The 15,826-nt window shown below is 37.9% G+C and overlaps 1 long non-coding RNA gene across 1 annotated transcript in view; it reads right to left on the reverse strand.

Moving 5' to 3' along the window:
- Positions 1-885: 885 nt before the first annotated feature.
- LOC139132764 (uncharacterized) overlaps positions 886-15,826 on the reverse strand; it is a 220,931-nt gene continuing 205,990 nt past the window's right edge. The window contains exons 3-4 of the long non-coding RNA XR_011552412.1: positions 2,993-3,161; positions 886-2,567 (exon numbers count right to left, since the gene is read on the reverse strand). This is a non-coding gene — a long non-coding RNA (uncharacterized lncRNA). The remainder of the gene's footprint in view (positions 2,568-2,992; positions 3,162-15,826) is intronic.

Below are 15,826 nucleotides of genomic sequence, written 5' to 3' on the forward strand. Positions count from 1 at the left end.
TGTTATATAGATATTTACTGTGTGCAATAACTATGAATACATCTTCTGGGGATTTTATACTTACTTTAAAAAAATTGTAATTCTATGGGAAAATTGTGATTTAAAATGTTTTATCAATGGGGTTTCAACTAAAGGTTCCAAGACAAGAAATTGACCTTTTTAAGCCAACAGTTTTCTAGTAGTTAATAAGCTCAGAACCCACATAAATTATATGTTTTCAGAGAGCCTAGATATAGGGGAACATTTTGGTTTCCATAGTGTCACCATTGCTTACATAACTATCATGTGACAGGTAATTTGCATAACCTTTCAAAAATCGGTTTTCCCTGTGTTTTGTTTCAATGCTTAGAGATATGTGGCTGAAATGTGTGTGAGAGCAAGCTGTCCTAAGGATCTTCAAAAAAGTGTCTCAGAATTTTTCTAAACCTTCTTAAACAATTTTTATGCCAGAAAAACTTCCAGAGCGGTGAATTTATCCTGGTTGATTTCTTTATAATTGTGCTCAAATAAAAACTAAGCAAGATATAAAAAATCTGAGACACACTTTTGAAGAACATTGTTGCATTCCAGCAAGTTTGAATCAGATATTTTGAAGTACTGAGACAAAACATAGGGAAAACAAATTTTTGAAAGGTTATGCAAATATCCTGTCACGTGATAGTTATGTAAACAATGGTGACACTATGATTACCAAAATCTTTCCCTATATCTAGGCTTTCAGAAAATGTATAATTTACGGGGGTTCTGAGCTTATTAACCACCTGAGAAATGTTAGATTAAAGAGGTTGATTTCTTGTCTTGGAACCTTAAATGGGAAAAAAACTACATATTTGGGTCATTAGGTTTCTTTTGATAAAAAGAGAAAAAAAATTCTGCTCCCTGAAATATGGTTTATACCGTAGTTTAATTGATTGGAGTGCATTATATCCATGAATAGGGTGGGAGTTGAACTGTGACAACTAGAGAATGGAACAGTTTCAATGAACAGAACAATAGAACAACAGAAGTTAAGGGGAAGGTTACCCAGCAATCTCTTTCATCAATAAATAATCTATGAAAAACTGGTGTGAAATCAGCCTTTGTTATTAACTTTTACTTACTGATAGCATGATGGCACCAATTTGAAAACCATTGGTTATAGGACTGGGTTGGAAGTGATGCAAGAGCTTAGCACTGCACTGACACTTGTAGGGCTTCTCCACTGAGCTGTAGACTATGGGGAAGCCCTACAAGTGTCACTGCAGTGCCAGGCTCTTACCTCACTTCCACCTATAATTAATGGTTTTTTAAAAGGGCGCCATCGCGCTATCAGTAAGAGAAACTGAATAAAAAAGATGGATTTCACACCAGTTTTTCAGTTTTTTTATTGATGATCACCATATCGCTGGGTAGCCTTCCCCTTTAATATATCCAAAATATATTTTAATATGTGACTTTGTCCCAGTGACCTCAGTTATATCTTTATTTTATTACCTGGAAGATAAGCTTTAGTTTTTAGCTTTTCTACTCTTATACAAAGCCTTTAAAATAATTGAAATTCAACTATACATGTGTTACATGTGTGTTCTACTGTTATTATGTCGTTCCTGCAGAATGCTGAAGAGGACTTCACATGTATCGAAACATCTTATGGTACAATTAAATATTCTAATGGACAGTTTCACGTAAAATGTGACATCTGGAACAAACTGATGACAGATGTGAAAAACTTATCAACAGGTGAATTCTTTGATTATTACTACATTTATTAGTATATTAGAAGACAGAAATTATCAAATTTGAAAGATTTGTAAAATACTGGAAATATTTTTTCCCTGTATTACTTTTACCAGTACTTACTTGATAACCTTCCCAAGGCAAATATAAATTTCAAGTTTCAGGGCTCAGCTAATTGATACAGTCTGTTTATGTATCATGAATATTAATAGTGCTGACAAATGAACTGGACTAAAGTTCAAATGTCAACAATAATAATGCACTTTACTAACATACATAGTGTATTATTCACAATGCTTCATGGAGTTGAACAAGTAAAGTTTAAACCAGAAAAAAGTATATAAAATTACACCTATCCCTTTGCTGTATGTTTTTTATAAAAGGGCACATAACACAGTCACTGGTTTCCAGCAATAGTATTTTATTGACAATTACACTGATGAAACTATGCTGTAACTTTTTGATATCACTTTGGATATTTTTAGTTTGTTGTTTAGAACCTCATTGATGAATTGATTTTCAGAAACAACACTATACTTCAGTTATTAGAATATATATTATCAAAGTGTTTATTATCTCAATGCATAAGGTGTGATTTGAGAATCGTGATCGTTAGTATGACCATACAAATAATCTAATTATGAGAAACAACCTATTCAACATTTTGTCTCTTAAAATATGGACATTTCTTTACTAGGTTTCAACTTCGAGGATTCCGTCCGGTCTTTTCAAGAAGCCCTCCACAGGTATTACCAAACCAATCCAGACAGAAGACTGTACAACAGCGACGACATGGAGGCTTTCAGTGACAGACACAGCCCTGGACTGTACCAAGCCATCCTGGATTCCATCTGTAGACAAGACAACAGACTGTCACTTGAAAGGTACCATTTGCAGAGGAAGAGAACTGTAGCTTTATTACACATTATTTCTTATTTCAGGTAACTTTTATGATTCAACATTAAAATATAGATCAGATATTGTAAGATAAATTTAAAATGTACATTATAGAGACTAGTCAATATGGTAATTATCACAAAAATCAATCATTTACACTTCAGTTTGGATTTCAATGTGATGTATTTATTAGCTTATCATTTTTAAATAAAAAAATTTATGTTAAACTTTTTAACGGCCCCATATTTGAAATATATCCCTGAAGTGATCATAAAAAACATAAAACTTGGCATTAAAATAATGTGTTTAAGAATATTGCAAAGTGGGAGTACCACTTTAATACTACATTTAAAAATATATTGGCTTTTTGACAACTCACCTGCTTTTTTTCAGGTCACAGAAGTGTTCCATACTGGAAAAGGATTGTGGGGTTTATCTCTGACAGCATGGTTTGTCATGGGAGGGTTTAGTTTTGGGTCGGGTAATGGGTTACTCTACAAGCCAGAATACCATCAAGCGGTATGAGGAGTATCTTGCCACCAAAAATACTGAAATGACAAACAGACGTGTATTAGATGCATATAATGTAAGTGAAATGGTTTGTTTCAATAAAACATTCTAGGTTTCAAAATGGTGAAATGATGTCAATCTTTCTTTAGATCTGCAAAAAACATGATTACTTTATGTGAAGTTTTTTTTCCCTTAGATTCAAAGTGAAAGTTAGACATTATCAAAATGAGTAATTAATATCTACTTGGCTATACGTGTTTCATCTGTGCCTAGCTCTAGGAAATTCAAAACCCATCAATTAACATATATATTTGTCTTCTTTTTTTTCCTTTCAGAAGAAACTGATATAAACTCTGAATTCAAAACCCATCAATTAACATATATTTTTTTTCTTTTTTTCCTTACAGAAGAAACTATTAATAACACTAAATATTGATGACTACCATCACATACATGTACACAAAATTCCCACTGATACGACAACATCCTCTGCTCTCCATTTTGCTACAATCTTAATATCCATTCCTGGTTGCCCTGCCATACCAATCAACAACAACATGCACAATGTAATTAATAGTGTCACTGGTGGTGTAGATCCAGAAATTGTAAGAAACACAATACATGAAACAATGAAACAAACCCAAACAATCATGAATTCTCTACCTGCAGAATATACAAACATCACACCAGACAAGTTTGATGAAATGTTAGAACACTTCAAGATATACAAAGAATACCAGTTCAGGATGATGCACACACTTAAACACTCACATCTTGTAGACCTCCTCGAGATTCCACTCCACAGTCTAGAGAACTATCACACCTGTTATCAACACATCTCAGACAAAATTCCTGCTTTCAAAGTATATTCTACCAAGTACACTGTGGTGATGACAGCAGACTGGCCAGGATGGTTTTCAGCAAGAAGTTACAAGCTCAGAGTAAGATTAATGCAAACATCATTCCAAGACAAGGACCACTTCATGTCAACCTCAATATTGATGAAGATCATGTGATGATGTGTTGGGCAATCTATGCACCACTTTACAAGAAGGTATTTCAAAGAGAACTTCCTCTGAAACCCAAGCCATGGCAGACCAAACTGATACTCTGTACATTCTACCTTGGTTGGAGACTGATCCGAGAACCGATACTTCAAATCTTCAAATACTGCAAGGATCCAGAGGTGGATTTTGTCATCCATGCTCTAGAAGATATTCTCCCAACTTGTCTCCTTCTGTATGCTGCTGTCTTCAAATCAGTGGTTTTGAGGAAAAATTGAAAATAGTGGTTTTCAGAAAAAAGCTAAAAAAGTGACTTTAAAATGATATAATCAAAAAAAGAAAAAAGACCGTTTGAGATACATGCCCAAGTGACCACCAGACCAAATTTCAGAAAAAGTTACTGAAGCGTTTCTGAGATACCTGCGTCCACAGCATACGGCCCACTGTATGCAACAACAGAGGCCGCGTCATCACATTAGTACTTTGTGCCCACAGGGCACAAAGGACTAAAAATCAGTTCTAGCTCATTTTTTTTAATCTAGAAAATGCGTCGGTATTGCTCTGAGAATAACTTGATTTGTTGAGAAGATCATATACTCGTAGTGACCGTGACGTTGGCAGCCAGCGCGGCGGCGGAAAACTAGCTGCAGTCTCATGAACTTCGAATCGTCGATCAAAATCACATCTTTTCGGCGCTTTTTCTCTCACAAATTCAGCGAAATTGAAGTTTTTCATACGTAAACTAAATATCTTTTTGGAATCAAGTATAACTTTCGAACGGGCTTTCTTCGGGTAAAATATTCCATTGGCAAGGTGCCAGCGGCCGACGCCACAGTTAAAAATCATGACCTAAGATGACCTTCATACAAATCAAACCAATTACACTGCTCGTAACAAAGACAGCACCATAGGCGCGTCCATCAGCCAATCACACTATTTAACAAATAAAAGATCGGGCTCAAAAAGCCACAAACGGGTATTTAGAAACTGTTTCATGTTTGTGCAGTTCCATGCGGGGAAAGAGGTCGCGAAACTGTTAATCGTACGTGTGCCGTCTAACAGTTGGCAGTGCAATCCCGAAATTACAGGTCTATAAAATAATCTAATGACGTTAAAAGTAGCCGGGAAAAAATGCAAAATAGCCTGGTTATTTACCCGGCACCCGGCTTCTAAGGACAACACTGCCCTTAAAACACCTCGCATGTGTTGTCCTTAGAAGCCGGGTGCTGGGTAAATAACCCGCCTGTTTTGCATTTTTTCCCGGCTACTTTTAAAATAATTAGATTATTTTTATAGACCTATTAATTTTGGGATCGCACTGCCAGCTGTTACTAAGTGTTAGACGGCACACGTACGATTACCAGTTTTGCGACCGCTTTCCCCACTTGGAACTGCACTAACATAAACAATATTCTAAATAGCCATTTGTGGCTTTTTGAGCCCGATCTTTCACTTGTTAAATAGTGTGATTGGCTGATAGATGCGCCTTTGTTACGAGCAGCGTGATTGGTTTGATCGGTATGAAGGTCATCTTAGGTCATCTTTATTAACCTTAATTATTAGCGTCAAAAAGGTCAAAAAGAAATGCGGCGTCGGCCACTGGCACCTTGCCGATGTAATATTTTCCCCCAAAGAAAGCCCGTTCAAAAGGTATACTTGACGCCAACAATACTTTTAGTTTATGTATGAAAAACTTCAATTTCACTGAATTTGTGAGAGAAAAGCACCGAAGAGATGTAATTTTGATCGAAGATTCGAAGTTCACGAGAGTGGCAAGCTAGTTTTCCACCGCCGCTGGCTGCCAACGTCACTACGAGTATGATAATCTTCTCAACAAATCAAGTTATTCTCAGAGCAATACCGACGCATTTTCTAGATTTAAAAAAAATTAGCTAGGACTGATTTTTTCTAGAACCAACTGTTTATTTCAATGGTTATTTTAGTTTCATTGATTATTTTTACGTACTAGCCGATCGTTAATTACAGAGTCACAGGCAGCTGTGTTTCCGACCGTTTTATTCTGTTCTCTCTGACAGCCTCGTCTACATACTGATATGCTATAGGGCCTACGTGTATGCGTGTATACGCACTGTTAAAATTTAAGGATATGTCAAGATATTTCATTTTATTGGGTGTCATTTTTAGATAATAAGGTACATCGATAGAGTATGTTACTAAAAGACCACGTAAAAAGATCGACGTAGAATAAAAATCGAAATTCTTGAAAAAGTTTTTCATTCAACAAAAACGATATTCTAGTTTGAATTGATTGAGAATTCTTAAAAAATGATGATGTAATTACATGTTTTTGCTCCTTACATTGCCGTAATTGCAAGTGGAAAACTGCTTTTTCTTCTAGTTGTCTGAAATAGACATTTTAATATCGGTGCATGTGTTTACATTACAGTGAATTATCTTACCGATAAGTTTTTTTAACAAAAGTTGATGTGTTTATCATTAGAATAATGTCATTATTTTCAATTTTCCATCCTGATTGTGTTTTAATCATGATTGGAATTATCACAGTAAAGATAAATAATGGGAACATCTGATAAATATTCATCAATTAAGTTTTAAGGAGTGGGAAAAAAACGTAAAGATTTAAGTTTTTTATCCGACATCCATCTTTTGACGTGGTCCCCAAGTTAACTCTTTTCTGATTGAATTGAATATGAGCCACGTCTAAAACACACTACAAAAGTACTGTTTCAGTCTTGGCTAAATATTCAATGAATTAGTCAAATGTCACCTCAGTTGCCACCAGAGAACACCATTTCCGCCCTAAAATTTCATTTTTCGCCTTGCGAGGGGGGACATCCCCCTCTCGCGCTCTCAGATTTCATCTTGATCAACGTTAACTGAATTAGGTCATTTAAAGAAATGACCAGTCAAGTCATGAAAGTACAGCAACATATACAGTCTTCTCACCTTCAATAAACAAAAGCAGCAACTTTAATGAAGTAATTTTAAAAAGGAAAAAATGTACACTATACCTACTACGGAAATAAAATCGCCATCTCCATTATTTAGTAAAAATGAATAACTATAAGCTGGAGTAATTGCCTTGCCGTGGCAGGCGCGTAGTCCACAAAGTCTGTCGGGTGGCCTGTCCCGGTCTTGAACTGACTCACTTCAATTGACTTGAACTCTACCACTGCACATTGAGAGTCTTGAGCTTTACCACTGCACCACTTGCTTTGCCCACCTCCACCCTAGGTCATTCACAATGTCATCAATTTTTACAACTTAATGCTCACTTTTGATTCCATCGTTCTTTTTTTCAATTGCATAGTAGAACTAATTATGCGGAAATTATTGCAGTTCAAATTAACTTTCATCCCAATCACGTTTAGAGCAGTTTCTCTCAATCGTAATGTGGAGGTACAATGAAAAAGCTTGTACCTCCATGATTTAATGTCGTATTGCTTTCGTAAAAACCTCGGGCGCCTTTAAAACTCTCTGAGTAGATCCTGCAAGACAGTAGCCTATCGTCCATGGTAAACATTGCAGGGATATGTTTTCAAAAATCCACAAAATCACGAGAAAAGTTGTCGCTCCTCACTTAGCTCGCAGTAGGAACCTCTGCAATCTGAAAGTTTTATAGTACTGAGATCACTCTACTCAAAGTTCACGATGATATCTGCCAGTCTCTTGATTACAGAAATTATACGTAATAATCACCCTTGTAGATTTATCGACTGTGAGTCAGTTCAAGACCGGGACAGGCCACCCGACAGACTTTGTGGACTACGCGCCTGCCACGGCAAGGCAATTACTCCATCAGATACTGGAGTGTAAGCAAAGACCTTGTCGTAGGACTGTGACCGAATCAAAATACCCAGAAAATTATTCAGTGTGAAAACATATGTAAACTTGAGAACAAAAGGGCGGAGGAGGTGTGATCAACAACACAAGAAGTGTTAATTTAGCGTAACTACGGCAATAAGAGTAACTGGCTACCAGAAACTACAGTAATCTAGCTTGCACCCCCATGTTTGTCGAGTGCAAGAAAATAAATGTCTAGATAGGTCCCGAGATGAAGAAATTCTGGACACATACATGCAGTACATAACTGCATGGTACTCTACCGATACCACTGTAACTGTTAATTTCTCACTACAGTCGGAGAAGTCTCCCTTCCATTATTACAGTCACCTATCGTTTCCCCACTACCTAAGAATGGTTCTCTTTACAGTAACAATCGAAAGTATCGCCCTGTATCAAATTTGAAATTTTTTTCTAAAATCACGAGAAAAGTTGTCGCTCCTCACTTAGCTCGCAGTAGGAACCTCTGCAATCTGAAAGTTTTATAGTACTGAGATCACTCTACTCAAAGTTCACGATGATATCTGCCAGTCTCTTGATTACAGAAATTATACGTAATAATCACCCTTGTAGATTTATCGACTGCTTTTAACGCAATAGACGACCACACCTCCCCATTAAAACAACGATCACAGCTATGAATAACATATTTCGCACTTCAGAGGTTAAATCCTCCCTCCTTGATAGATACCAGTGACCATAGATGGTGCAAACAGCAAATCTGATCATAGTGCTTGGCAAAAGAAGATCTCTCTCTCTCTCTCTCTCTCTCTCTCTCTCTCTCAAGCCCAGCCCTTTCCATGCTTTATTTTGCAGATATTTATTGCCTGTTGGCGGTCACCGTTCAATGTTGACGTCAGTCACTATAGGGAAAAAGCGCGTGACTAGAACGAGAAACTGACGCCTTCTCGCAATCGGTGAGAATCTGTTCTTATTCTCACCGCTGTCGGTGAGAAAATTTTAATCTCCACTGGAGATTGGTGAGAAATGCACTCCTTGGCGAGAATCAAGTGTGAGAACAAAGTCTCACCCGTGAGAATGGAAATTCTCACTAAGTACAGCGAGAATTGAAATTCACTGGCGAGAATCATCAAGACTCGCCGTTCGGAGTCTTTATGATTCTCGCCAATGAACAGCAAGTCTTGATGACTCTCGCCAGTGAATTTCAATTCTCGTTGTACTTAGTGTGAATTTCCATTCTCACCGGTGAGAATTTGTTCTCACACTTGATTCTCGCCAAGGAGTGTATTTCTCACCAATCTCCAGTAGAGATTAAAATTTTCTCACCGACAGCGGTGAGAATAAGAACAGATTCTCACCGATTGCGAGAAGGCGTCAATTTCTCGCTCTAGTCACGCACTTTTTCCCTATAGTGAGTGTCAGGTATCGGATATGATCTCTTCCGTCATTCTGTTTTATTCCTACCGTGTTCAATGTCAGACACTTAAAACAGGAATAGCACTGGAGGGTGGTAATATTGCAGCATTAGTGTAGGAAACAGGTTAACTTCGTGATTTGTGACATGTCACGGCCTGTAGCAAATTATCATCATCGAAAGAACGTATTAATGTTTTTCTTTCCGAAAACGCATGCAACTTCGTGTGAATAATATCGAATGGCAAATATTAATTTTACCGTTAAGAAAGTCTGTGAATTTCAAACTGGTCGTTCACCTGACAATAAACGAGACAAAGCAATGTGAGTTAGATTCCGAGTAATCTGGTCATCGCGAACGCTGGCGAGAGTGAGTCGTAGAAATTCTTTTCAGAAGAAATATGGGTGATCGGCCAGTAAAGATTTATACTACCAGCCTTGGGTGTCAGGGTTTTATCTCAGCACTGGTTTCGTAGAGAATGATTTCTTTTTCTCCTTCACTGTGTCAGTAGTTGTCCTCTGACAATCTTATGCAACTCCTCCGCTTGTTCAAACGTATTCACCAACATACCCTTTCGTCAATATGCACACGACAATTGGCTGTACCTGTCTTTTTCCCGCGGAGATTCATCATCTGCAGTCAGTTCAATCATAACCTGTATTTCTGCTAGATCTCAATGGATAACACTCAACAAGCTACAAAGTAACTGTGATATCGCAGCAGTGCTGTGGCTTATTGATCGCGCTCGGGTCAAGGGTAATCGCCACATCACCAGAAGGAGCAATTGATGAGATACGGCACCGCTGCGATATCACAACTAACTACAGTGCAATGACGCCAAATACAGTTACACCTGTTGAATCAACCCATGTCATCGGATTTATATTGTACAACGGTCACATGTTTCATCAGCACATTAAATCTACCTGTTAGTAAATTTATAATCATCTTCACTAACTTTGATGCATCAGGAAATATCTGAACGATGAAACCTGTCAGAAGATGGTGAAAGCAATGGTGTCTTGTTAAGTAGACTAATGTAATTCATTATTGTATGCACTTTCCACTTCAAGACTAGTTTTTACATACATCCTGCTCAAAATACGGCACTTTCCAAAAAATCAGACCATAGAAACCAAGTCCTCCAGCACTTTCACTGGCCACCAATTCAACACAGATATGATTATCTCTCAATGACAATCTCAAGTCCCCTACTGACCTGATCGTGTATTGTGCTCCGAAAAAATTGGTCGTGTGTATCTCAGTAGAGACTGAAAACATATCGAGGAAGAAGTTGTTCATCTGCTGCTCCATGATTTTGAATTCCCTACCATGTGACGATTAACAAACATTCATTGTGATCAACTCGAAGCTTACATTGAAGAAATTCGTTCGCCACAGCTTACAATATACACTGACTTAAAAACGCATATAAGAATAAGACTGCTTCTTGATTTTGACGTATTATGAATGTTTGTTTGACTGATCGATCGATTGATTGATTGACAGAAAGATGAGTTGTGTGCCTATGTGCTCTGCCATCTGTAACCTTCAACTGACTTGGCGGTATGCCCATATGAGACGGAATAGTTCCAATGTTTATGAAGTCAAAGTGGGTAAAAGTAATCTTAAATTCATCTGCTCTTCTTCAATAGTTTTGTAGTTCCCCATTCAACACCGAGAGAGGAGCCGGAAGGTAATTTCCATATCAAAATCCGGTAAATGTTATTTTACAGGAGACTCGCATATGCCATGATAGGTTTATTATTGTGATTACTCGAAATCATCGCAGTCACGTAAAATACAACATGACTTGTACGAAATCTCACCTAGTAGCATGATACGAAATATTGGCAACTTTGACCTTCATTTATCCGAATGTCATGTTCAAATTAATTTCCTGAACGGTTAAAGCCGTTTTAGGTGGTTACAACTTACGAACCGAATTGAATTGATATGAGCAATAGGAAAATAAATCCTCGAAATATACAGCAGAGTATAGGAATATTATTGTATTTACTACGACAAGTTGTACTTTCTACGGGTAGGAGAGGTTTAGTTACATGAAATTACGCAACAGGTTTGACGGCGCGCAGTGGCGTATGCGTATCCGTGCTAACATGCGAAGTTAGTTGATTGTGCATTCCCGATGACTTTGCAGCATTTCCTCATAAAATGCGAAATTAGTGTAAGATAGAGTAATTTCTGTACATGACGACTTCACTTATACCTCTCTCTACCATCGAGTAAATCGGCTGATTTTCTTTGATACAGTTATTGATGAGATTTAAAGAAATTTTGTCGAGGCATCAGACTGGAATGAAACTTCAGCATTTCGTTCATGCCGCAAAATCACTGCAAAATACTACTTGTACTGGTGCGAATTCCAGGAAATGAATGATATCAAAGATGTTTGATAATTTACAATAGTACTTTACGAGGCTACCTGTCTGAATTCACGGAAACGCCGAGAAAATCTATTAAACAATACACGTAATTATGACTACGTATGGAAATGTCGTTTGGCATTCTCGACGTGCGGTTGTCACTCTACGCGCACTGATGGAATTTTCACGTAATTAGCTAAACCTCTCTTTTGACAAGTAGATAACACATGCTGCAGATAAAAATTGAAACGGACGTAAAACGTGAAGTAGGATTGATCTTGACAGAGTTCCCATTAATATTTCCCAAAATTGGGGCAAACTGCTACAGGTGCGGGTGATATGCCCCATTAGTCGGTCAAATATAGTGACTTGTATCAGAAATAAAGAAATGATCGTACTTAAAAACTCATCATTGCGTTGTCATCGAAAAAGAAGGTTTCGATGCAACAGAGCCACACTGTTAATATTTCTTTTAGTGGTTAATAATATTCCTTTTATGTGTCATAAAATGATCCCGTACACGTCTAATGATTACAAATAACTACATCGAGTGACAAATCTGTGTATTGTCAACCGTTTCTTCGATTAGACCTACCCCTCTGTTGGTATTAATGTCTACATGGTAGCTTACAAAGTGACAGCGAATAAAGACCATCAAATTCCAAACCTTTTTAAAAGAAATTCTCATAACTCGCCTATATAACCTTTTGCAAGACAATTTGCACCTTTTCTACATTATGGTAAAAAATCCAATTTTGACTGACCTCTTTACTTCTGTGACGGAAACAGTCGATTTCTTCTCATACTGTATAACGTTTGCAAAGTTTCAAAACAATGCTCTTTTTGAAAAGCGGCTGAATAATATCCACTTTTATTTTTTATTGAGGCTGAAATGTCAGAATTATAGCTTTAACATCCAAACCACGAGTCATTCAAATCACACAGCTGAAATGCCCCCAATAACAACTCAAATTAGCTCCAACGTGTACCTTAAATCACCGTGACAGTCATGTGTTGGGGCCAGCTTTCCATTTATCAGTTTCAGTCCAGGTCCTTAAAGATTAATGAAATGTGGCATTTATATATATATATATATATATATATATATATATATATATATATATATATATATATATATATATTATTTTGCGCGTCTACATTTGCCACAGATGGAAATATCTATAACTGCCAAACATGAATTTAGATTGATTTTCTTTTTTAGACGAAATTTACCTTTTAATGAGTCAGCAAAAAATAAATGGCGGAAATGCCTATTAATGTGTGGGAGTGGTACGGCTCTACGGGGATTTTAATATTTTCCCTGAGGCAGTTGACGGCCGTGCCGATAGAAACTTATGAAAGTGTCGTCCTGTTCCGTACCAAAGAATATGGATTGGAACGGCCCGAAATCTTCACCCGGCAAAATAATTCACAATCTGCCGTACTTAAGGTCCGTGAAATTCAATGACTCTTAGCGGGCAGCCTGCGACGAGTGCCCGATAAACAGCTGACTATCTTCCGTACCTAAAGTAGGGGAACCTCAATAGTCATAAACGGGAAAAGCCGACAAGTATGCCGCTTAAGTACTACCAATCTCCCTTCAGAAAACTAAATTAAGACAAATATGTACAAATTTTATTCTGCGTCTACATTTGCCGCTGATGGGAATATCTATAACTGCCAAACATCAATTCAGATTGATTTTCTTTTTTAAACGAAAGTTACCTTTCAATGAGTCAGCAAACATTAAATGGCAGGAATGTGTGGCACGGTTCTACGGTTATTTTGATATTTTTCCTGAGGCAGTTGACGGTCGTGCCGATAGAAATTTATGAAAGTGATACCCACCTGCTACAGTCCTATTATCTTCCGGGTAAAACATTCGGGCAATTCAAATCCATACCAAAGAAGATACGAAAATGAAGACCCTTTTCTGGGCACACCTGTGGTCTACTGCCCGTTGACAGCTATTCCTATCTACGCGCTTTTTTATGGCGAATTTTCAACATGTTTCTCGGCTTATCCGTCCCCTGCAGCCGGTAATGCAATTCCAATCGTCGCACGTTAAGTACGGATAATTATCGCCCCTTTATTCAGCGCACCTGTCGTCCAATCGCCCCCATCCAACATTCAAAAACCCCGTACTTGTGGTACCGAAGATTGTAAGTCTTTTACTGGACACTTCTGTTACCCTGCTCCCGCTGCCTGACAACCTTATTTTAACGCTCTTTATGTGCGGAAATGGACAATTCTTTATCGGATACACCTGTCGCCGATTCCCGGCGCTCGACTTTCTAGTCCTCGGAAATTTTAGTAGTCACTATTGCAAAATCTTTACCCAGCACATTCGTCGCCTGATTCCCGATACTCGACAACATAGGCCTACATCCGTACTGTCAAGCCTTGGTTTGACCACTCAGGAGCAGTACGAGACTGACAATCTTCAGTACCACAAGTACAGGTATTTAATGTTGGATGGCGGCGATTTGGCAGGTGCATGCGCTGATTAAAGGGGCGACAAATTTCCCGTACTTAAAGTGCGACGATTGGAATTGCATTCAATGGGCTGCTGAGGAAAGGTATGTCGGGGAAGATGTTGAAAATTCGCCGTAAAAAAGCGCGTAGATAGGAATAGCTGTCAGGGCAGCAGACCACAGGTGTGCCCGGAAAAGGGTCGTCACTTTCCGTACCAAAGAATGTGGATTTGAACGGCCTGAAATCTATACCCGGAAAATAATTGACAATCTGCCGTACTTAAGGTCTGTGAAATTCAATGACTCTGAGCGGGCAGCCTGCTACGAGTGCCCAATAAACAGCTGACTATGTTTTGGGGCCGGCTGTCCATTTATCAGTTTCAGTCTAGGTCCTTAAAGATTAATGAAATGTGGCATTTATATATATATATATATATATATATATATATATATATATATATATATATATATATATATATATATATATATATATATATATGGCATTTATACACACGCAATGATTTTCTTGTCAATGCAGGCAAAGTACAGTGCTCAATGCATTTCTGCAGGGTGGTAATACTGAGAATCGAGGAACTTGTAGTTGTCACTTTACAGGCCGTTTCATGCGCTAAGCAATCATCAGAAGAGAGGGTTCGGCAGGAATAGGACTGTAGCAGGTGGGTATCACTATGTATATGCAAATAAGCGGTTGTGGCCGATGGCAGGTCAGTTATTGATGAGGAAGAATTTGCTGCTGTGTCTTCATTTTGAGAGGAATTCTGCTCGCTTGTTAAGGGTTGATTTGCTGTCTGAATTCGATAATATGGAGTTTTTCTGTTATGCAAAGGTTACAGCGTTTGGTTTATATTAGAATACGGGGGGGGGGGAGCTCTGTCGATAATTGACCATTTGATTTTTTAGTTTCTGTTGTTGTTTTCGAGGTAGCATAATCAAAGCCCACAACAATCAGAATCACCACGAGTACACATTCAAAACACCTGAGCACAGAAATAGCAGACAACTCTCTAAATTCATACGGAAACTCAAAGACAACAACAGAAACTTCGATATCAAATGGTCAATTATCGACAGACCTCCACCCCCCTCCCCCTCGATCTCTCGAACCCGCAATCTTTTTTCGATGTCACACAATCACAATCACTCCGGCGCAAATCATTGGCCATCTAAATATTATGCATAACTTGTTGACCGAATGCCTTAACATCGAGGAATTCCAGAGGAACCTCTGAGAGAGATCCGTGAAAATCATTTTAATCAGTTGCATCTGAGAAATCCGCCAGCTTTAACTGTTATTGCAAACAGCAAATGGTTAAAACTGAACATGGAATGAAAATGATGACTGTCAGGAAGGAACGCCAATCGTTGTATGTGTTAATGTTGAAGGGCAATTGTGGTAACTTTTGATGATATTTCAATATTTTATTACGTTACACTTTCTTCTTCTCAAGAATGTGTATTGAAATGGGAAGTATTAGCCTTGTAAACACGCAGCATAGTGTAACATACGATGCTATCGTTCTAAAATGAATTCAATAGATTTCAGTTTCCAATAATACACACGTATAAGTGGTGTTGACAAGTTGTGACTGTATCGATCAATCTATTCAATCGCGGTTG

This window comes from Ptychodera flava, chromosome 5 (assembly GCF_041260155.1).
Source record: "Ptychodera flava strain L36383 chromosome 5, AS_Pfla_20210202, whole genome shotgun sequence".
Lineage (NCBI taxonomy): Eukaryota > Metazoa > Hemichordata > Enteropneusta > Ptychoderidae > Ptychodera > Ptychodera flava.